Source organism: Erinaceus europaeus, chromosome 10 (assembly GCF_950295315.1).
Source record: "Erinaceus europaeus chromosome 10, mEriEur2.1, whole genome shotgun sequence".
Classification (NCBI taxonomy): domain Eukaryota; kingdom Metazoa; phylum Chordata; class Mammalia; order Eulipotyphla; family Erinaceidae; genus Erinaceus; species Erinaceus europaeus.
The window spans coordinates 55,291,291-55,315,608 of record NC_080171.1 but is presented as its reverse complement, the minus strand read 5'-3'; the positions used below and the strand labels follow the sequence as shown (position 1 = coordinate 55,315,608).

General features: G+C 37.8%; 1 protein-coding gene and 1 pseudogene across 3 annotated transcripts in view; both read left to right on the top strand.

Annotated features, from left to right (window-relative positions):
- Positions 1 to 24,318, top strand: part of MLLT3 (MLLT3 super elongation complex subunit) — a 334,490-nt gene that overhangs the window by 131,947 nt on the left and 178,225 nt on the right. The window lies entirely within an intron of this gene.
- On the top strand, positions 11,978 to 12,502 carry LOC103125133 (thymosin beta-4-like; annotated as a pseudogene).

The window sequence follows — 24,318 nt, the reverse complement described above, 5'->3', positions numbered from 1 at the left end:
CTATAGCTAAGACTGTGGGAGAACTATAGTGGTTATCTGTGGGGGTGAGGATGGAGACACAGATCTTTGGTGACAGGGATGGTGCAAAAAAATTAAAATTAAAAAAAGAAAAGAGAGATTTGACAAGATAGCTATATCATGCTCATGGATTCAGTTTGACTTCTGTCTCAATGCACTGGAGGAATCTTTGGTGCCTTGGTGTCTTTCTCTTTCTCTTTCTAGCTCTCAGAATTTTTCTGCCTGAAAATGGCAGGCTGGAGTGGTTAAGTCCCAGAGGTGAAAAAAAGAATAGTACGTTCTATTTTTACATACACATCACTCCAGAAATTAATAAACATCCTTTGTAGATGCTTGTATGCACATAAATGTACTCCCTCTAGTATCAATCTTTCTTTTTTATTAATATTTACTTATTTATTCCCCTTTGTTGCCCTTTTTTATTGTTGTAGTTATTATTGTTGTTGTTCTTGATGTCGTCCTTGTTGGATAGGACAGAGAGAAATGGAGAGAGGACGAGAAGACAGAGGGGGAGAGAAAGACAGACACCTGCAGACCTGCTTCACCACCTGTGAGGTCACCCCCCTGCAGGTGGGGAGTGGGAGGTTCGAACTGGGATCATTACACCTGTTCTTGTGCTTTATGCTTAACCTGCTATGCTACCGCCCGACTCCCCTCGATCTTTCTTGGTGACCAGTATATATATATATCTTTCTCAATACAGTAGACACAATAGACAATTAAAACGTGTATAAATATCTATTTATATTTATTTATTTTTTATTATCTTAATTTCTTGGATAGAGGCAGCCAGAAATTGAGAGGAAGATCGGTAATAGGGAGAGAGACAGAGAGACACCTGCCGCCCTGCTTCACCACTCCTGAAGCTTTCCCCCTGCAGGTAGGGACCAGGGGCTTGAACCTGGGTCCTTGAGCATTTCAACATGAGTGCTCAACTGGGTATGCCACCACCTGGCCTGTATGTTATCTATTTTTAAATGCCACTACATACCTTTCACATGATTTTTGAACTAGAATTTTTCAAAGAAACAGATTTTGATATCAATAGATTTTAAGATTATAAAGTTTATTATTTTTAATGATTGATCTACAGAGAAGATCCAACTGTAATTTATTCAGTTTTTCAGCTGTTGATAGAAATTCCATTTCCAGTTTTTGTTCCTCTAAATAGTAATTGAAATGTACCTGTGTGTGTGTGTGTGATCTTTAAAGTGATCTTTTTGTTCAATTGACAAAAGCCACTGAAACTAGAATTCCTTAACTCAAGGGTGTATGGTTTTTAAAATTTAAATGTAATTTTATCATAAAATTTCCAAAAGGTTCTGTAGATTTTCATTCTTCTCCATAGAATAATTTTAAAACAATGGTGACTTAAATTGCATAGCAGAAAACAAAATTTTGTTTATTAGTGAGACATAATTAGTTTTAAAAGATGTAGTGATGTAGGATAGAAGTTATTTTACTAGTAAAATGCATTGATAAGTACTAACAGAAGTGAGATGAACTGTGTATATCTACAACCTTGCAGTGGTAAACTGTTTTAACATGGTATCACCGTATTTCAATTATATTTAAGAACAATCAAAAATCTCAAGTAAAGCTATGAATGGATATTTGTCTTAGGAGATAAAATAAGGTAGAAGGAAATGATTATTTAACAGTGATGTTTTCAAGGACTCAAATGCAAGTAAAGTGCGATGATTACACTGGTGGAGATAAAGAAAATAGTAAACGTTTCTTTCTGTTATATTTCCCTTGAAATTTAAACCGTGTAAATAAGCCTTTCACCACACATTTCAGTAAGTATGCTGCTCTCAGTGAAAATACTCAAAAAAACAGATTGCCCGCTTAGGTTGGCTTCTGTGATTGTATGACCAGATGTTAAGGGAACTGAATGGGCAGAGTATGAGGAGCTCAAGCAGACCTGGACCTCATTTAGATTTTCTTGAAATGCAAACTCTTGTAGGCTTTGTGCATAGTGGGAGAGAGATGGGGCCTAATACAACAGTTCTCTTTTGCATGTGAGGAGCAAGCAGAGTTTAGCTCCTCTAATTCACATTGGTTTATTTTGGCTTGTAATTACTTGTCATGTCTTCATCACCTCTCTCCAAACACAAAATTGTTTGACCTTTAAAGTGAAAACTATTTACAGTGAAATTATGCACCATGTTCTTTAGTTATGAGTTCCTTGAGGCTAAAGAAATGACAAGTGTAAAAATTAGTGATGCCATAAAATAGAAATGACTTAAAATAGAAATGGCAAAATTTGGATCCTTAGATATATAGGTGTATATTAGAAATGGCCCGAGACTGGGATCCTTAGCCATGTATGTGTATGGTCTGTATACTTATTTTAGTGAGCATATCAAATATTATTTGCTATCTGTGTTTGAAACATATAACCCCCCCCCCCTTTTAATTCAAGAGGCTAGTTGCTATGAACTTGAATTGTATGGAGTCTGACTTTGTAAGGCAGTACGTTGCTCTAACCTGTCTAATCCTTAGTCTGAATCTTTAACCAGCTTTTGTCTTCTTCATTCTCTCTCTCTAAGATTTACTTTCAGTTCCTCACTGAAGCTATGACTGGGGTTTTGTTGGCTAGAATTTCTTCTCTTTAAGTTTCTAGATCCTAGGATGATAATGTTGGCTCTTGGGTAGTGTCCTACCTTATCTCTTTCTGCCATCTGTAAACACTTTCATTTGGCTTTTAGTGGATGGGCCTCCTGAGGATACATGATGCAGAGTGCTTGTGAAAGAAAACTGATAAGACCGAAGACATTTTCTTTTATAAAAGAGGAAGGGTGAAATGTGGGGGAAAGGTAAGGGAATAGATCTATTGTCATTCTTTCTTGTGTGCTTCAGGTATTCAAATGGGTTTTTCATTTATCTGGAATATTGTGAGACCAATACAAGTAGACTTTATAATGGGAAAGTTGCAGATATTTTTCAATTTATATTAGACTCAACAGACTGTACTGTGATTCTTGTCAGTAATAGTAGGTCCTAAAAATATTGGTTGTGGTTGAGTGAAATAGAAACATTGTTTTTGAATCAACAGGTAATGTAAATTTGAATATCTTAGTGCTATTAATTACTACCTCCCCACTCCCCCATGTCATTTAACCTAGGCACACTTTATTTGAATTAATGATAATTTTTACCTTTATTTATTTTTGTCATTTTATTGGAGGGTTAATAGTTTACAGTACAGTTGTTGAGATGCAGATGCAACTTCCTGTCTCTTGTGATAGTGATAGGTGTCTGCAAAGCACTCCTACGACCAATTTAAGTCCTTTTCCACCATCATGCACCAGTACTCTAATCCCCCCCAAGTTCCTTCTTTTTCTCTCTTTCCCAGAGTTCTTTTTCTTTGGTGCAATACTCATACCCAGTCTAAGTTTTACTTTGTGTTTTCCCTTTTCTATCCTTAGTCCCCCCCCCCCTTTGTAATTTTCCTTTTATTATGGCTTTAACTTTAGAACATTGAGCCTATGTATTTATTCTCTTGTCATTTTCATTCTTTCCCCACACCCGTTCCTTTTTGGGGAATAGACATAGTATTAAATGATTGATTTTCTTTTACTGCCACTCTGACAATAAACTTACTGTACTTAATAAGCAAAATTTAGCATGCATGGACAGGAGGAAATTAAGTAATCCTGAGAAATCATCTGCTAGCTTTGAACATGGGATTAATTTTGGTTTTGATTATTGTATTAGTTTATAGGTTTGGGAGGGAAGGCACAAACTTCCTCACTAAGCTCTCATTTCTTAAGGCAAAATTTAGGGTGTTATATAAAAGTGTGATCTTACTATAAGTACTTTTTTGTAGTGATACCATTGCCATTCAAACATTATAAGTTTTAGCATAGTCTCTGCTCACCTGGAGTAAGTTATTTTAGGTTTAAGAAACAGTCTCTCAGATTTCTGTCAGATGCTTATATATTTTTTTGATGACATGGATAGTAAATAACTGGTTTCTGAAGATGCTCAACTAATAGATTGTATCAATTTATGAATTGCATTCATGCACCAAAACTTGAAGTTAAATGGGAGTGGGAAACTTGGCCTGATTTCAGCTTGGCCTCCCCCCCCCCCCTTTAAAGATTAATTAGTTACTAAAGAGATTTTTTTTTTTTTTATTTTATTTATTTATTCCCTTTTGTTGCCCTTGTTGTTTTATTGTTGTAGTTATTATTGTTGTTGTCATCGTTGTTGGATAGGACAGAGAGAAATGGAGAGAGGAGGGGAAGACAGAGAGGAGGAGAGAAAGATAGACACCTGCAGACCTGCTTCACCGCCTGTGAAGCAACTCCCCTGCAGGTGGGGAGCCGGGGGCTCGAACCGGGATCCTTATGCTGGTCCTTGTGCTTTGTGCCACCTGCGCTTAACCCGCTGCGCTAGCCCGACTCCCTCTAAAGAGATTTTTTAAGAAACAGGTTCTTTGCCATATGTAGATAATGTGTTTAAAGTGTACTATTCACTGTAGCAGTAAGCCGGGCCCTACCTATTGAAGATTGAACACTTGCTACTGCCAATTGGATATGTAATAAGTGTTGATTTAGTCCAATGAAAAGTAATTTTATGTGTTAGAGAATTATTCATTTTTAAATGATATTCTCTCTCTTAAATAGCAAGTGATTTACTACTTTAATTTTCAATTAATCAAATTAGGTTTCTACTGGTAGATTTTGATTACATGCAGTTCTAACAGCTTCCAGATACACTTTTCTTTCCCATATGCTTACCATATGCTGAGTAGAACCAATGCAGAATAAATTAGTGTAAAAGTAGGAACACATAGTTCTTTTGTAGAGTTCATCTTGAATGACAGAAGACAGCTCAGAATCGTTTTAGCTACGAGGCACCTTTTGAAAAGTGATATGGAAAAATAACCCATTTATGTGTGCCAAGGTCTGTTTTCATAAATGGAAATTTGAAAGTTCATTAAAATCTTGGCATGTGATTTGGAATGCATAATAATTGGAAGCAATTCAAAGCCAGAGATCTGTATCCTTATACCAACAGCATGTTTCACTGAAGACTAGCTTTGTATGGTTGTTTAATATTTAAAAGTTAAAAAAAGGAAGAAAGGTATTTACTTGATGACTATGGCTCTGGAAACCATGTTTATGATGGAGCCATTCAAAAGAGAGCCAGTAATCTAAGCAGTAATTCTAAATAGCTCATCACCCTCTCTCTCATATGAAGACAGGTAAATTTAGAACTCTGACTATGGTCTGTGACCACATCCATTTCTTCTTCTCTTCTTCCTCCTCCTCTTTTTTCTTTAGATTTTATTTATCCATAAAGATAAAAGGTAGAGAGAAAGAACTAGACATCACTCTGGTACATGTGCTGCCAGGTATTGAACTCAGGACCTCATGCTTGAGAGTCCAATGCATTATCCACTGTGCCACCTCCTAGACCACCAACCATCATTTTTCGGAGATGACAAGATGAAAATGCAGGCTTTCCTTGTTGTCCTGGGGAATGTGAAGATGAACCATAAGTGACATTCCAGTGCCCATAACAAACCTACTAAAAACTGGCTGAGTTTGGTCAGACATAGGTGATTATCTAATGCTCATAGCTAATGTGAACACTTGGAGATAACTTGACATCATATATGGGACTAATACAAGCCTTCCAAAGTGAGGCCGTAGAAGTAAAAGGAGGAAAAAAAAAAAAGCTCACAGCTGTTGCAAGAGTGACACCCCCCCTCATCTGCAACGAGAAAAGTACAAGTGAAGCTTAAGAAACAGTGCTACAATCACAGTGAGAACGAATGAGGGATAATTGTGGCAAATTAAAAAAAATTATTTATTATTATCTTTATTTATTGGATAGAGACAGCCAGAAATCAAGAGGGGGGGTGATAGAGAGGGAGAGAGACAGAGTCACCTGCAGCCCTGCTTCACCACTCGTAAAGCTTTCCCCCTGCAGGTGGGGACCAGGGGCTCGAACCCAGGTCCTTAGCACATTGTAATACATGCGCTCAACCAGGTGCACCACCACCCGGCCCCAGACAGGCAAATTTTTATTTGAGAGCTTACAGGCTAACCTCCTCAAATTCCTTATCCTTTCCTGAGTGTTATTTTTGCTGATGTATATGTGTACTTTGAACAGACTCCATCTTTATTCTGTTATTCTTTTTTATGACCTTGTTTTTAAAGTTTCTCATTCCCTGACATTTCAGACCCTCTGTTTTCTACATTCCAGTGTTGTCACAGGAGAGAAAAATAACTTGAAAGACTAGTAAGATGACCACCAGAGTGAAAACTCACACTTCTAGAGTTTGTGATTATGTATTTAGCATATATTCTGTCAGCTAGTATGCCATTTATGGATGTTGTTCTATAATTAACCAAGCTTCCTGCAAAAAGTAAGTTTAAAATCACTGTCATCTTGGTTTATTTCCTCTCTTAGCCTTTGATCTATTTGACTTTGACACATGCTTCTTACTAAACTTCTGTAGACTCTCATTCTGACAGGATGCTTTGATTTCTCCACTAGTTACCCTCACAGCCGTGGCTGAAGGTATTTAGTGATCAGTCTACCTTTTTTGTTCACTCCATCTTTGCTTATTTCTGGGCTCTCTTTTATCTGAATTCAGTACTTTCTAAACTCTCTCTTCCTTCAAACTATTTTTCCACACTGGGATAATTACTATTCTGCAAACATGTATGTCTTCGAAGTTCTTTACTTCTTTAGAAATATTCCGTGGCTGCTTCTAGTATATAGAAAAGAATCCAACTCCTTAAAATGCTGTGTAGAGAACACCACAAACTGGCATGTGCCGACTTTTCTAGTGTGGCCACAATAAGCCAGGCACCTGAAACTGGACTTCAGATTTACTTGTGGTTCTTTATCAACTCATGTATTCTCTGTGCCCTGGGTTTTTGCTTCCCCTCACTTCAATAATCTATGCCCTTCATTTTCTTCTTGGCAAGTACGTGCCTCCTTTCCCTTATAGTTAATTGTGTGTGTCTCTGTGTGTGTGTGTCTGCATGCTTAACTGGATCTTCTAAGTCTTAATGAAGGCTTGTCTTGTGGTTAATAGTATAATAATTGCTGATACATTTGTCTTCATGCTTAGATACTTAGCTATGGACGGGAAAGAAGTTTGTGTCTTGGGCATCATTGTACCCTAGCATACAGCAAAAGGCCTGGAATCCAATCAAGTATTTATTGAATGGAAAATACTTTGTAGTTACATTTTATAGAAAAAGAGGGAATCTGGAGAGTCAGGTGGTAGCGCAGTGGGTTAAGCTCATGTGGCGCAAAGCTCAAGGACTGGTGGAAGGATCCCGGTTTGAGCCTCCGGCACCCCACTTGCAGAGGAATCACTTCACAGGTGGTGAAGCAGGTCTGCAGGTGTCTCTCTTTCTCTCCCCATCGCTGTCTTCCCCTCCTCTCTCCATTTCTCTCTGCCCTATGCAACAACAATATCAATAATAACTACAACAATAAAACAAGGGCAACAAAAGGAAATAAATATTAAAAAAAAAAGAAAAAGAGGGAATCTTAAAGTAAACAAGGTACCTAAAATGGTATACTTCAGTGAAGTTTTTTTTTTTTTTTTTTAAATTATGATTTGTGGAAGCAGAAGGAAACATCACAGTTTTTTTTTTATTTTTAATTTTTATTTTATTTTATTTTATTTTATTTTATTTTATTTTATTTTTACCAGAGCATTTTTCAGCTCTGGTTTATGGTGGTGCAGGGGATTGAATCTGGGACTTCGAAGCCTAAGGCATGACAGTCTGTTTGCATAACCATTATGCTATCTACCCGTGCCCAACATCACAGTTTCTTCACACTGCAAGTAATGAATAGGTATTATGGGACATAGTTATTGAATTATTCAACATTTTTTTCACATTTGCTTAAGAAAAACTCCATGTCTGTGTTGTGTTACAATAAAAGCCTAAGTTCAAATCAATGAATGAATCGTTTGAGACTGAAAAGTCAGTTATTAGTTATAGAGAAACATAGAGTGGAACCTAGGTTTCTAGATCATGATTCTTAAGAAAATATTAAAATGGGGAGTCCGGCAGTAGTGCAGCGGGTTAAGTGCATGTGGCGCAAAGCGCAAGGACGGGCGTAAGGATCCCGGTTCGAGCCCCCGGTTCCCCACCTGCGGGGTGAGTCCCTTCACAGGTAGTGAAGCAGGTCTGCAGGTGTCTTTCTCTCCCCCTCTCTGTCTTCCCCTCCTCTCTCCATTTCTCTCTGTCCTATCCAACAATGACGACAACAATAATAACTACAACAAGAAAACAACTAGGGCAACAAAAGGGAATAAATAAATAAATAAATACTTAAAAAATTTAAAAAAAGAAAAAGGAAATATTAAAATGGAGAGAGTTATGAATCATTCATCTGAGACTCAAGTGATTACCATCATTGCCCTGTATGACCTAGAAATAATTTTTTCTGAATCTACTTTTTATAACACACGAGACCTGGAGGGTGTAAGTCAGTAATGTATGCTTAACAATAGTACTAGTCAAGAATGAAAACAGTATTGGCAGAAACAAGAATGGGCGGCAGGGTGGGAAGATCAGCCCTGGGGATATAAACATATAGTTTGTCTTCAGCTTTTAATATGAATGGAGTAGACTACTATTTTTATAGCCCCAGAATACATAGAATATGTTACCAGGGAAAAAAAATGTTTCAAAGATTTGTACAACATTATTTCTCACTTCATATATCCATCTTAACAATTTGATTTAAACACTCCTATTGAGGTGTGGTTGATTCTCTCTCTCCTTCCCTCCTCCTTTTCCCTCCCTTTGTCTTAGCAGAGCACTGCTCAGTTCTGCTTGTAGTGGTGCCGGGAATTGAATCTGGGACCTCTGGTGCCCCTCAGCCATGAAAGTATGTTGCATAAACCTCTGCACTATTTCCCAGCCCCTGGGTTGATGTTTCGTCACTTGAAACTGGGTGAACTTTTGTGACTTTTTGCTAGTAGAATATCACAGATCTGATGCTATGTGTTTCTAAAGCTAGATCATAGGTGGTGAGGATGCTTTTTCCTCTTGGTTGTAATGCAATACTTGATTGTGAAACCTGCAGCCACCATGAAAATAAGCAAGCTGTCCAACTTCTCTGAGGGCTTTCATGCTGTGAGATTAAATACAGTGATGATACCCAGGCTAAATGATGCCCAGAGAGATGGGTATCTCTCTGACATTTTGGACCCCTGCTACTCCAGCTCCAGCCACCACCTGACTGCAGCTAAATGTGAAACTATGATCCAAGTCTGTCACTAACAGAAACCATGAAAGACAGTAAGACAATTATTGTTTCTTTAGGTAATTTTTAAGAGATATATTATGCAGCAATTGATAATTGGGGCACATCTCATTATGGAAGCATTTTCTGTTTTAGTCTATGTAGCGTTGTATAAATAGTACAAATTTAGAGTTGTCACTCTACTAATTTTTATTCCCCAAATCCTCATACCTTTGTTGGGGGTGGTTGGAAGGGGAAAGATCATAAGAGAGACAATCATGTAACAAATTTTCTTCTCTTCTTCACATACGTTTACTGAGTAGTTGTGAAAGAAGGATTAGCTAAAGTAGGATGCTAAATTGATTATATCAGAAGGAACCTGAGTGTTTGGGAAAAGTAAGTCTCTGGGCAAGAAATTCTGTAATAGACTTTAGGCATATCTCTGTGGAAACAGTGAATGAGGCAAAAACACACTATTGTTAAGGAGACCAGAAATTATGTTGAATAACTTACTTCAGTGCACCTTTTTAATATTAAATTTGAGTGCTTGTCGTATACTAAATTGTGACCTCATACTCCCCAGCCCCAAGATATAATAAAATCTAACTTCATCCTTTGTATTTAACCTTATTTGGAAATAGATTCTTTTGCAGGAATGGTGGCTAGTAAGATAAGCCAGATGGATAAGGATCAATATGGGATGATCTCTCTCATGGACTGAAGTTGAGAAATAAGATCAGAAAGGAGAAACCCAAAGTAGAACTTAGACTGGGTTTGGTATATTGCACCAAAGAAAAGGACATGTACCTACATGTCAGTGGAGGAAGACCTAAGATGGGGATGAAAGTGTTTTTGCAGAAATTTAAGAAATTTTACACATGTCAACAACTGTATTTACTTTATATCATTAATCCCCTCAACAACAACAACAAAATGATACCATAGTGTGGCAGTGTGTATCACAAGTCCAATATCTATGTCTTAATATGAGAGCAGTATGGAGGGGGTTTAGCCGGTGACTCACTGAGCATGAGTGTTCACTCACTATACACATGGACCAGGGTTTGAACTCCAGACCATCATTTGGGAACAACTGCAGGGGGAAAAACTTCACGAGTGGCCAAATAGAGCTGTGATATCTCTCCTTTTCTCTGACTGCCTCTCAATCTCAATTCCCTCTATCTAGAGGAAATAAAAGATGAAATATAGGCACCAGAGGAGATGAAGTCATGCAGAAACCCAACAGAAAACCTTGGTGTTTCTCCCCACCTCCCCCGAAAAAAGACAATGTGGGGATACAGAGACTATGAGACAAAAATGGAGAAGACTTGAAGAAGTTAAAGGCAGAATTGTAATTATTTTGCTATATTCCATTGTGACAACCACCAGAAGCTAGAAGAATCAAGCAAAAAGTCTTCTTTTTTACAAATATTTATTTATTCTCTTTTGTTGCCCTTGTTGTTTATTGTTGTTGTTATTATTGTTGCTGTTGTTGGATAGGACAGAGAGAAATGGAGAGAGGAGGGGAAGACAGAGGGGGAGAGAAAGATAGACACCTGCAGATCTGCTTCACTGCCTTTGAAGCGACACCCCCTGCAGGTGGGGAGCTGGGGGCTTGAATTGGGATCCTTATACCCGTCCTTGCGCTTTGCGCCAGGTGTGCTTAACCTGCTGCGCTACCACCTGACTCCCTTCTTTGTGTCTTCTATAGTAGTAGGTTGTCTGAAAAAGTCATGGCATATTTTTCCCTCTCTTTTTTTATGCAAAAATGTGTCACAGCTTTTTTGATAACCCAATACTTAACCCCCACTCTGATCACCATGATTTCAGGCTTCTAGCATGAGAGATTATATATGTATTGCTTTAGGAAATCCAGTTTGTGATACTTTGCTACTCATTCCTAGGACATCAATACAGTGCCTAAAGTAAGAGGAAATGAAAAAAAAAAAAAGAAATATTGTTCTGTACCATCTACCATTAGAGAAATGTGACTTTAGACAACTATCCTTGCACTGCCTCTAGAGCAGTCAAAGAGTGGCTGGGGAAATAGATCACAACTGCTAGAGGATTGAACTCCATGCCAAATATTGATGAAATGTGGAGCAATTGATGTTATAATCACTTCAGAAAACTTTTTTTCCATTTCTGAAGTCATCAAGCAGGTACTTACCTGGCTGTTCTACTCATAGGCATTGACCAGAGAGACTTGAAAACATATGCCTAAACAAAGACTTTAACATAAATATTCATAGCATCTTCACTTCTGATCGTCTCAAACTAGAAGCAACCACTATGTGAAATGGATACACAAATTATGATATAACCACATAATAAAATTTATTTCACCAGCTACAGCAGTTTTGCTACAGCAAAATTGATGGATCTCATCATAAGAAAGTATGTTGAATAACTAGCTGGGGAAATGATTCAACAGGTAGAGTGCTGGGAATCTTGTGCCTGAGATTCCCCTGATCAGTGCCTTACACTGTTGGTACCTGAGTGGCATTCTGGTTTGTCTATCTTTTTGTAACATGTGAGACACCTCCCCCTTCTCATTTGTGGTACAGGAATATCTTTAAAAATATATTGAGAGATTAGGATGGGGCTCAACTGGTAGAGCACATACACTAGTGTGTGGTAGAACTGGAGTTTGAGCCCCCTGGTCACCATGTAGAGGCTTCTATAGAGGGGAAACTTCATGAGTAGTGAATTGGTGCTGTGGTATCTCTCCATCTCTTCCCGTCTCTCAACCTCCACTTAAAAATGGTCCCCAACACCCAGCGGCTGCACAGGCACAGATCCACTTCTCTGGCCTGCTCTTGCCTCGCTCCGCTCTCCTTCGCAACCATATCTGACAAACCCGATATGGCTGAGATTGAGAAATTCGTTAAGTCAAAATTGAAGAAGACAGAAACGCAATAGAAGAAACCCCTGCCTTCAAAAGAAATAATTGAACAGGAGAAGCAAGCTGGTGAATCGTAATGAGGCAGGCGTCGCCAATATGCACACTGTACATTTCACAAGCATTGACTGCTTATTTTACTTCTTTTAAAGCTGTTTAACTTTGTAAGATGCTAAGAGGCTCAATCAAGTTTAAATGACTGTGCTGCCCCTTTCACATTCAAGAACTACTGACAATGATGGCCGAGCCTGCCTCTCCCACCCATTGGCTGGCAGGGAAGGAAAAGAACTTACATATTGGTAGAGGAGGAAGCTGGGTGAGAGATAGTGAAATTTAGAGTCAAAATCCAGTTGGTCTAAGGTGGCCTGCAGGCTATAAAATGGTTACATCAAAGTGCTATTTTTTGTTCAATGACCTTAATTATTTGAATGCACAATGTTTTTGATATGTAAATAAAACCTGGGAGTTTTAAAACCTGGCAGCGCAGCGGATTAAGCGCACGTGGTGCCTAGCGCAGGGACCGGCATAAGAATTCCAGTTCGAGCCCCAGACTCCCCACCTGCAGGAGAGTCGCATCACAGGCTGTGAGGCAGGTTTGCAGGTGTCTATCTTTCTCTCCCCCTCTCTGTCTTCCCCTCCTCTCTCCATTTCTCTCTGTCCTATCCAACAACGACGACATCAGTTACACCAACAGTAACTACAACAACAATAAAAAACAAAGGGCAACAAAAAGGAAAATAAATATTTTTAAAAAGTTTTTAAAACCTGAAAAAAAATGTTCTCCAATAGTAGTGGAGTTTTTTATGCAATGAGCCCCAGTGATAATACTGGTGACAAAATAAAAGGGGACATGTGGTGGTGGTGTACCTGGTTAAGTGCACACATTACAATGCGCAAGGTACCAGGTTCAAGCCCCTAGTCCCCCACCTGTAGGGGGAAAGCCTCACAAGTGGTGAAGTAGGGCTGCAAGTGTCTGTCTTCCTTTTCCTCTCTACCTCCCTCCCTCCTCTCAATTTCTCTCTATCTCTATCCAATAATAAATAAGTAAAAATATTTTTAAAAAGAAAATTTATAATAAAATAAAATAATAAATGAAATAAGACTCTTCAGTAGAAGAGTAGATATATTTGATTACATATATATGTATATCAAAATAATCATAGTGATAAGAAGATTAATGGCGATTTCTTGGAGATGGGAGGTGGGACCGGGAAAGGACTGGAAAATAATATTTTTAAATTACTACTAGGGTTATTGCTGGGCTCAGTGCCTTAGTCCATCTCTACTTGTAGTCCCCCCTTATTATTATTATTTTATTTGATAGAATAGAGAAAAATTGACAGAGGAGAGGGAGATGGAGAGAGATATAGAAACCTGCAGTACTGCTTCACTGCTCATGAAGTTTCCCTCCAGCAGGTGTGTGTGTGGGGTGTTTGAGGCCTTGAACCCAGGTCCTTGAGCATGGTAAAGTGTGTGTTTTAACCAGATGTGCTACCACTTGGCCCCTGAAAAGCTTTTAAGAAAACCCCTATAGGACTGATGGGCATAATTGTTATTTTGACTGTGATGATGGTTTTCTAGGTGAATATTTAGGAAATATATCAAATTATTCATGTGTAAATATGAGTCTTAATGTGTACTATATTTCAATAAAGAAAATAATCTTGTGGGAAATGTAGGCATCTTAGACCCTATTCTGCTAGTACTTAGGGTCTGAGCCTCAACATGTGAAGTTTTCTTTGTCATGTCTTATTGGCTATCCCTTGCCAAATTGGAGGATAAAATTGGAGGATCAATTAGAATTCCTAAGAAGTCAGTCTGAGAACTCAAACATAAGAGAATGCTCATGGGGATGGTTGGGTGTGGGGGGTTGGGAGGAGAGGTGTCTAGGAAAGCTGTGTTTCTGTGAGGCTACCATGTCTTTGAGTTTGTTGGTGTACCTAGATTGGCTTGTTGACCTACAACACTAGCTTGGGAAATTTGTCAGGGAACTGAGAAGAGAAAAGGTAAGTTCCGATCCCACCAGCATAGCCATACTTGGTTACGTTATGACAGTCTTTAAAGAGTAGCAACTTCCAAACTTGGTGCAAACATTTCCAGAAAATTCTACTTCTGATCAACTATTTTTGAACTCTAAAACTATTCAGGGAAGATTATTTTTTAAAAAAATGTTCTTGCTTTACCAATTGAACAGCACAAACCATCACAACTTGCTAATAATAAGATCAGTAATCATGGTACTTACTATGAGTCTAAGCTCACAGTTCTCATGTGATTGGTTGATTATGCTAACCAAATAATGTATATCTTTTGGAGTAACCTACTTAGATCAGGATAGAGTGAGAGTTGGTCCAGGCATGAGAAATAATGTAAGTCTTGCCAGAATCAGGGCTGATTACAATGTAAACAATGGGGGCACTGCATCCCCTCTTACAAGGAAGGTGTTTATAGCAACATAAACACCTTTCAACACAGTAACATAAACACATTTTCAGGGAAACATTCTCTGGCACTCAGGAAATGTTTCTTTCTTTACAAACAACAACAACAAAAAATTGCTTTCCTAAAGATTTAATTTACTTAAGGACTCTGTTTGGACCAACGCTATGATTGTAGAGGGATGAAGTCATTCCCAGAGTCCTTCTGTGGTGGGCTTTAGTTGAAGTTCTTATAACAGGTATCTTGTTTAAAAGTCTGCTAAGTATATTTTCTTCAAGTTTGGGAGCTACTCTTTGCCCTGACCCATCTTTCTACCCCTATTCTCAACTCTGATTCCATCTTCCCAGACAATATTTTTAGCCCACATCCATGTTAGCTATCAAGCTCAAGCAAAATTTACCAGTTATGGACCCTTAGGAACATACCTAAAATAGACTTCCTACTTTCTTTTCACTCTGAAAAATCCCTATTCCTATCTTCTCTATTTCTACTTTTTGGTTCTTGTTCATTAAACATGTTGTCCTGCTTTATATCTTACCACCTTTTAGCCACTAAACTGCAGATGTTACTCCAATACTGGCACGTGACCTCACCAGTATGTCCCAGAACCTCACCTCTCCCAGAGCCCTATCACACTAGGGAAAGATAGAGACAGGCCAGGAGTATGGATTGACTTGCCAATGCCCATGTCCAGAAGAGAAACAATTACGGAAGCCAGACTTTCCATCATCTGCACGCCATAAGGAATTTTGATCCATACTGTTAGAGGCGTAAATGTTAGGGGAAGATGACCAAAGGGCTCTGAATTCCAATTCCATCAGGACATAGAGAAGAGGGAAAAACAAAACAAACAAAACGGGAAGGATACTCAGAAATAGTTGGTATGAATGACTTAGAAAGGAAGAGAAGACATGACCATAGGGGAAAAAATGGGCAAATGTATATTAATACAGATAGATAGTTATAGAAATAATATTCAGGAGTTGGGCAGTAGTGCAGTGGCTTAACACACATGGGGTGAAGCGCAAGGATGGGCTTCAGGATTGGGTTCGAGCCCCCAGCTCTCTACTTGCAGGGGAGTCGCTTCACAGGCGGTGAACCAGGTCTGCAGATGTCTATCTTTCTCTCCCCCTCTCTGTCTTCCCCTCCTCTCTCCATTTCTCTCTGTCCTAACAATGATGACATCAATAACAACAACAATAATAACTACAACAACAATAAACAAGGGGAACAGAAAATTAATTAATTAATTAAAAAGAAATAAAAAAAAAGAAATAATAGTCAACCCATATCTGTGATCTTGTGACAAGTAATGCAGTTTACAATGGAGGGAATGGGGACACAGAACTCTGGTGGTGGGAAAGATGTAGAATTATCCCTCTGTTATAATTTTGTAAATCAATATTAAATCACAATGAAAAGTTTAAAGAAAAACCTTTAGACCATATAAAATCTGCAAACTAGGGAGTCGGGCGGTAGCACAGCAGGTTAAGTGCACGTGGTGCAAAGAACAAGGACCGGAGTAAGGATGCTGGTTCGAGCTCCAGGAGTAGCTTCTCAGGTGGTGAAGCAGGTCTGCAGGTGTCTTTCTCTCCCCCTCTCTGTCTTCCCCTCCTCTCTCCATTTCTTTCTATCCTATTCAACAACATAAATAACAACAACAATAATAACTAAAACAACAATTAAAAAAATAAGGGCAACAAAAGGGAAAATAAATAAATATTTAAAAAATCTGCAAATTACCAGAGCACAGATGAGTACAGTTGTACCATGTTACATAGGGGTTCTGACTTTGAAAAGTTGTATAGATTATGCTTTTGTGAGTTAAATCACATCACAAATTCTTAGCAGCTTTTGATTTGATTTTTTCAAATAAATCATTTTTGGGGATGTGAGAACACTTTGCAGGGTGTATAATTGCCTATTTACATTGAGACTGGGGACTGGACATGATAGAAACTATATTTTCCTTGAACGTGCATATTAAATTCATTGGAAAGGTAAATAACAGCTTTTGAAAACTGAACAATCTGGATTCTAAAGCTAAGACTAAAAACATTTCAATTTGGATCAATTAAAATGGATTTGATTGACAAAACCTACTTTATCTTTATTAAAGGTTTATATTGGGCAGCCATGGAGGCAATGCAGTGTTGAATTTTAAAAGCTTGAGAGCCCAAGATTGATTCCCAGGATCACATATGCCAGAGTGATGCTCGGGTTTTCTCTGCCCCACCCATCTTCATCCCCGCTTCTCCCTCTTAACTTCCCTGCCTCTTCCCCTTTTAATAAATAAATCTTTTAATGGAACACAGTGAAACACAGTGAATAAGGTATTAGAATCTCAAGCATAAACTCTCAAGTTTAATCCCCAGCATACACTGTACCAAAGTGGTACTCTGATTCCCTCCCTCACTACTTTCCTCCTTCCTTCCTTCCTTCCTTCCTTCCTTCCTTCCTTCCTTCCTTCCTTCCTTCCTTTCTTTTTCTTTCTTTCTTTCTTTCTTTTTTTTTTTTTTTTTACCAGAGCACTGCTCAGCTCTGGCTTATGATGGTGCAGGGGATTGAACCTGGGACTTTGGAGCCTCCTGCATGAGAGTCTCTTTGCATAACCATTATGCTATCTACCCCTGCTACTCCTTCCTTTCTTAACAAATACATATTAAAAAAAAAATTCTGGAGCTGGGTGGTGGCACACTAGGTTGATTGCACATACTGTAAAGCACAAGGACTCAGGTTTGAGCCCCCAGGCCCCACCTGAATGGGGAAAGCTTTGCAAGTGATCAAGCAGCATTGCAGGTGTCTCTCTTATCTCTCTCCCTTTCTATCACCCCCTTCCCTGTCAATTTCTGGCTGTCTCTATTCAGTAAATAAATAAATAAATAAAGATAATACAAAAAATTAAAAAAAATTCTGGTGAGGTAGACAGCACAGTGGTTTATACAACAGACTTTTATGCCTGAGACTTGGAGGTCCCAGGCTCAACCACTGCTACCACCATAAATTGTAGCTGAGTAGTGTTATGGTGAAAAATATTTTTGATTCTACTTTATGAGGTGTGTGTGTGTGGGGTGGGGTGGAAAAATGGATGGACCAACCAGTTTCTCTCCAGTATATGCTGTGCTGAGAGTTGAACACAGGGCCCAGTTTGTCTAAGTCCTGTTCTCATTTTGCTAATCACCTCCCTTATAGTCTATAAGATCCATTTTAAGGTTGAATAGGATAAAAACAAACAAAAAGAGTTTTTTGGTTTTTTTTTTCCCTTTTCCCTCAGAGCTTTGCTCAGTTCTGGTTTATGGAGATGGGGAGGATTGAACCTGTGATTTTAGAGCCTCAGGCATGAGTTTCTTTACGTAACCATTATGCTATCTCCACTCATTCCTCCCTCTATACTAAATTCTTTAGCTAGAATGTTTTCCTTTTAAAGAATGGAGAACAGATGCACCTAGTTTCGGCATGTTTTCAAAATACCTAGTTCAGTGAAAATGTTAATAGGTACAAAGCATCAACCACATGCACTATTGTTATTTTATCTTTGTGGAAAGACTTGATTGATTTAATACAAGATTTACCAATAATCTCCAGGAATGAGTAGATTTCCTACTGCTTTTCACAAATTAGAATGCCTAAGCAGGCAGTAGTTTATCATGCCGCCTTCTACCCTAACATATAGACAAGTTTAACATTGGGGCAGTTTTCATTGTGGGGGAATTTTTCTACCTGATGAATGAAAATGGGGAATCACCTTGAACATATTTCCTGTCACCTATTTTTTGACTTAATTTTTAAAATTATCTTTATTTACTTATTGGATAAAAACAGCCAGAAATTGAGAGGGAAGAAGGATGTGTGTGGGGGGTGGAGATACCTCCAACACTACTTTACCACTTGCAAAGCTTTCCTCCTGTAGCTAGGGACTGGGGGCTTGAACCTGGGTCCTTGAACTTTGAAACATGTGTGCTCAAACAGGTACACTACCACCTGGCCCCAATTTTTTGACTTCTTAAGACAGTTTGAGAATGTAGATAACATTTCCTCAAGTCTATTCATGCTTACTGATCTCAAGGAAAACTTCAGGTAGTTGTGTTTATCTGAGTGAGGGTGTTGAAATACGGTTTTGAGATTAGGAAAAATGTTGACAGAAAAAAAAAATCAAATGCTCCAAGGAGTTTTTATTTTTATTTATTATTGAACCTAATTTTTCTTACTTTTACACTGAGCCTTTATATAATAGTATAGTTGAAGATTAAAGACAAAAGAAGGAAACAAATTTCTTCATAACTTTCTGGCTTTGTGCACCCGTATGATTTTTCCTGAAGAATGGTTAAAAGATATAACCAAATAGCTGTATCTTTCTGTAGGCTGTTTTGATGGATTATGAAAACCATTTGGAGCTACTTTCTAGCAATAGTGACGTTTCCCTAGGTTCCTGACAAAAGAATTCCCAAGGATCTTGCAAGCCAAATAGTATCTACTTAGTGTAATAATAATTGACAACCAGATTATTTTAAAGTATGATAATTTAATAGCGTTCAGTTTGACTGCCATTTAGATTACTAATGAGCACTTTCCAGGTACATCTTCTAAAAGATAGAGGCTATTAGTTCCTATTTAAAAATTTCCCCCTGTTTCAGATGACTTGAGTGTGTTGAAAGTCTGTATTTCAGTGATGGCAGAGGACCTAGTGGGGATTGTATTGTTATGTGAAAAAACTGAGAAATGTTCTGCATGTACAAACTACTGTATTTGTTGTCAACTGTAAAACATTAATCCCCCAATAAAAATAAATAAATAAATAAAGAGTATGTATTTCAGAAGAGTGAGGCAAGATGCATATGTTCCATAAGGGCTAAGTGTTAAAATAACAGCAGCATATTTATAGTATGAGTAGAAGAAAAGTTCAGTGGTACAGATAAAAATGATACCTGTACGTTGTTTACCATTTGGGAAGATGATAAAATTAAAAAAAAAACTGCTTTGTAATATTATTCTGTGTGGAGGGAGGCCAGTGGCTCACCTGCTAGAGTATATTCATTACTGTGCTTGAGTGCCCATGTTCACGTACCCTGTCCTCACTTCACAGGTAGTGGAGCGGTGTTGCAGGTCTCTCCTCTCTGTCTCTTTCCCCCATCTCTTACTCTCTATTTAAAAAAGGGAGAAATATGGCTGTGAGGGGTAGTGGAGTCATGCATGCATCAAGCCCCAGTGATAAACTTGGTGGCAAAACCAAGAACAAACAAACAAACAAAAGAAGGTAGATTTTCTTTGTATAGTTTCTAAAACATAATCTATTTCTCATGTAATTATACATTATTTGGCCAGCAGTATTTTGATCAGCATTACTTTTAATGGTTACATATTATTCTATTTATAAAAATGCTATTTAGGTAACCTTTCTTGTTAGTTATTTAAGTGGAATTGTATGTTTCTCTAGTGAATTTTGTGTATAATGATTTTTTTTTTAATAAGAATTTTCTTGTTATGTTAGATTGCCAGGACAGATATTTATATCCTTTTTGGGAAAGCTTTCTTTAGTAGGTGATTGGTGAAGTTAGGAGATTGTTTACAAAGAAATACTGGTTTTTCCTGAATGTTTAAAGATAAGGATGTTATGACAAGGTGTTAAAAGCTAAGCTGCGTCTAGGTCAGATTTACTTGGCTTTATCCTTGACACTCATTTTTAACACCTGTTTAAAAGGGGGGGGACTAAAACTGAAACTTGTCCTTTGATAAGTTTTGAATAGGTAGGATGTTTTCTCCTGAGGTAAGTTGTTTACATGGTACATATCTTTAAGATATGTATGTGTGTGTGTGTGTGTGTGTGTGTGTGTGTGTGTGTGTGTGTGTATTAAGGTATACACATATAATATAAGTAAGTGCGGGGGCTGGGTGGTGGCATACCCAATTATGCACACATTTTACCATGTGCAAGGACCTGGGTTTGTGCCCCTGCTCCTTGCTTGCAGGGGGGCACTTATATCCTTTATATCCTTTTTGGGAAAGCTTTCTTTAGTAGGTGATTGGTGAAGTTAGGAGATTGTTTACAAAGAAATACTGGTTTTGTGCCCCTGCTCCTTGCTTGCAGGGGGGACTTTTCATAAGTTGTGAAGCAGGTTTGCAGGTGTCTCTCTTACTCTCTCCCTCTCTGTCTCTCTCCATCTCAATTTTTATATGTTCTATCTAATAAAAATAGAAAGAAAAATAATAAGAGGATACTTGCAGTAGGTGTCTAACAATAAGAACAAGTTTATAATGCTTAATTCGTAGTCCACTGAACTTTATTTAGTACAAAAAAAATGTAACAAGCTGTGATTCACTAGGCAAATGGGAAGGTTGAAAATGAGACTAATCCCTGTTGTAGAAAAAAGCAGAAACCAGATCACAATTCAAATTATGAAATGGTTTGTAATATTCATTCCTAGTAAGTTTTTCAGGTATGAAAATCAACTGGATAGATGAGTCATGAATCTATGCTTATTGCTATATAAAGTTCAGAATAATCTCAAACTTGGGGGCTGGATGCAAGGACTGGAGTTCCAGCCCTCGCTCCCTACCTTCGGGAGCAATGAAGCAGGTCTGCAGGTGTGTTCCTTTCTCTCTCCCTTCCCCTTCTTAATTTTTCTCGATTTCTCAGAGACCCCTCTCAGTTTCTCAGAAGCTGGGGTCTCTTCAGTCTGTCCAGTAAGATAGTAAATAAATAAATAAATAAACTCAAACTTTTAGTAGTTTTTTTTAGTAGTGGAATTTTAACAGAATTTTAAAGACCAGGTCTATAAATTGTATTTTCTGTGTATATTTAATCAAAGTTTTAAGTTTAGTTTTCAAGAGAATTTTAAATTGTCCTGCTTGTAATTGTGTTGAGCTCTTTTGTATAGTTCAAATGTCTGTAAAATTTCTTTAAAAATTAATTTTCTGGGGTTAGTGTATACAATGCACACTTGCTGACAGTAATGAAAATTAATTTTTCCTGATTTTTGTATTTCCAATTTTATCTTCAAGAAATTCTATCATCTGTTCAGTTTATTTTAAACTGTGCAATAACATCAGTTACACATAGAATTTGTAATAATAGGTTTGCTATATAAATTATAAAGCAAAATCATTCTTCTTCTAGCGTTTGCCCTTCTTCCGTAGCCAGTCAACAGTGTCAGGTTGGGCCTGATGTAAAGTTTCGAGACCTCCTTTGAATCTGGAGAGGTGGCAGTCGTTGACTATGTGGGTCATAGTCTGTCTGTAGCCGCAGGGGCAGTTCAGGTCGTCTCTGGCTCCCCAGCGATGGAACATAGTGGCGCACCGGCCATGGCCTGTTCGATAGCGATTGAGGAGGGCCCAATCATAACGTGCTAGGTCAAAGCTACTGCTCATCTTCAAAAAGAGTACATGACCGAATGGTCTCTGAGCTCCTTTATTGGTCTTTTTTGTTTTGCAGCACTAATAGGTTAAAAAGGACTTTAGAGCCTATTCTCTTTCTAAATTATAATTAGTATGCTGTTAATCTTTGTAAAAGAAAATCTAAATAGATATATGCAATTTATATTCGAACATCTGCAAGTTAATGACTGTGCATATATATATATATATATATATATAATTTCATAATGATAGGCATGTAGGAGGTATTAAAAATAGGACATTAACTATATGTATGAAATCTTTTCGAGTAGAAAGTTTTCCTTTTTTTCCCTAGTCTTTCTTTAAAAGTTTTTTTTCTATTATTGAAAATAAAAGTGACATGAGTACCTTATACATAGATAAAACACCAAGTAGATTTTAATTTAACTTATTTTAATTTATTTACCAGAGCACTGCTCAGCTCTGGCTTAGGGTGGTGCTGGATTTGAACTGGGGACCTGAGAGTCTTAGGCAGCAGAGTGACCTGTAATCTCTTTCTACATTCCTTTTATTTGAGCAAGAATGTGACCATCTTTATAGTGTAGACAAAATACATAACTATTATATTATCTCCAAAGCCCCCACACTTATGTTCATCTAATGCCTAAAATTGATGTTACTCACTATAACCCAAGGTAATTGTGTGAAAATTATATATTCTGTTAGTGAATGGGACTTCTCTTTTCTCTGATCTCCATCCCACAGTCTAGGAATAAAGACTTTAAAGTTAGAAGTCACACAAGAAAAAGACATCAATTCTGTAGGAAAATGCTATTCCTTAGTAAACTTTCATGTATTTGTGTGTTCCCCCCCATCTATGCTTTCTTCCAAATATTTTTTTCTTATTTATACTTTTTTTGTTAACTACTGTTTTAAAAGATATCAGTTGCTGGTTTTGAAATAGAGTTGTGAGTGAATCTTTAAAAAAAAACCAACAACTAAATTCTTTAACATTTTTTTGATGTCTTTAATAATATCTCAATGAAGAGTAGGACCCAAGCCTAATTTTATATATCTAGGACAGCCATTAAAGATAGTTAAGATTATTGACTATATCTATCTTCCTCATAAAGTAACTCTAAAGAACAGATCATTTTAAATTCCCTTTATTTGGAATTTCTTTTTTTTAACTTCTTTTTAAAAATATTTATTTATTCCCTTTTGTTGCCCTATTATTGTTGTTATTGATGTCGTCATTGTTGGATAGGACAGAAGGAAATGGAGAGGGGAGGGGAAGACGGGGGAGAGAAAGATAGACACCTGCAGACCTGCTTCAACTCTTGTGAAGTGACTCCCCTGCAGGTGGGGAGCTGGGGGCTCAAACCAGGATCCTTACACAGATCCTTGCACCACCTGCGCTTAACCTGCTGCACTACCACTCGACTCCCTTTATTTGGAATTTCTGTTCTTTTGAGCATGAGCATCTTTTTTTTTTTTTTATGAGCATCTTTATAGTGTGATGGAAGTGATTCCTTTTCTACACTCTTCCCCCCCCCACCCCCCCATCCACTGGCCTTCTTGCCTTCTGGCCCTCTGGCCCTCTCTTTTTGTTACAGGGGTTATTGCTGGGACTCAGTGGCCACATGATTCCACTGTTACCAGCAGCTAATTTTTCTTTTTAAAATTTAAATAGAAAGACAGACAGGCAGAAGGAGAGATACCTGCAGTAGTGTTCACTGCTCTTGAAGGAAGCTTCCTCCTGTAGATGGGGACAGAGAATTTGAACCCAGGTCTTCATGCATAGTAAAGTGTATACTATGTCAGGTGTGCTACCATCTTGACCCCTATTTCCTATTTTTCTTTTTAAACTTTAAAATATCATTTTTTGGGGAGGTGTGCTGGTTTACCATATAGCTGTTGACACATTTCTGATAATGGCTCTTCTAATCACTTTTCCTTTTTCTTTTATTTTCATGTTAGAAATTAATTTTGCAGGAAACATAAAAATAAAATAGATTTTGTATTAAAATTTAACCTTTTTAAAATTTCTTTATTGGGAAATTAATGTTTTACATTTGATAGTAAATACAATAGTTTGTACATGCATAACATTTCCCAGTTTTCCACATAACAATACAACCCCCACTAGGTCCTCTCATCCTTATTGGATCTGTATTCTCCCCCCCCCCCCCCCACACACACACACACCTCAGAGTCTTTTACTTTGGTGCAACATGCCAATTCAAGTTGAGGTTCTACTAGTGTTTTCTCTTCTGATTTTGTTTTTCAACTTCTGCCTGAGAGTGAGATCATCCCAAATTCATCCTTCTGTTTTTGACTTATTTCACTTAACATGAATTTTTCAAGGTCCATCCAAGATCAGCTGA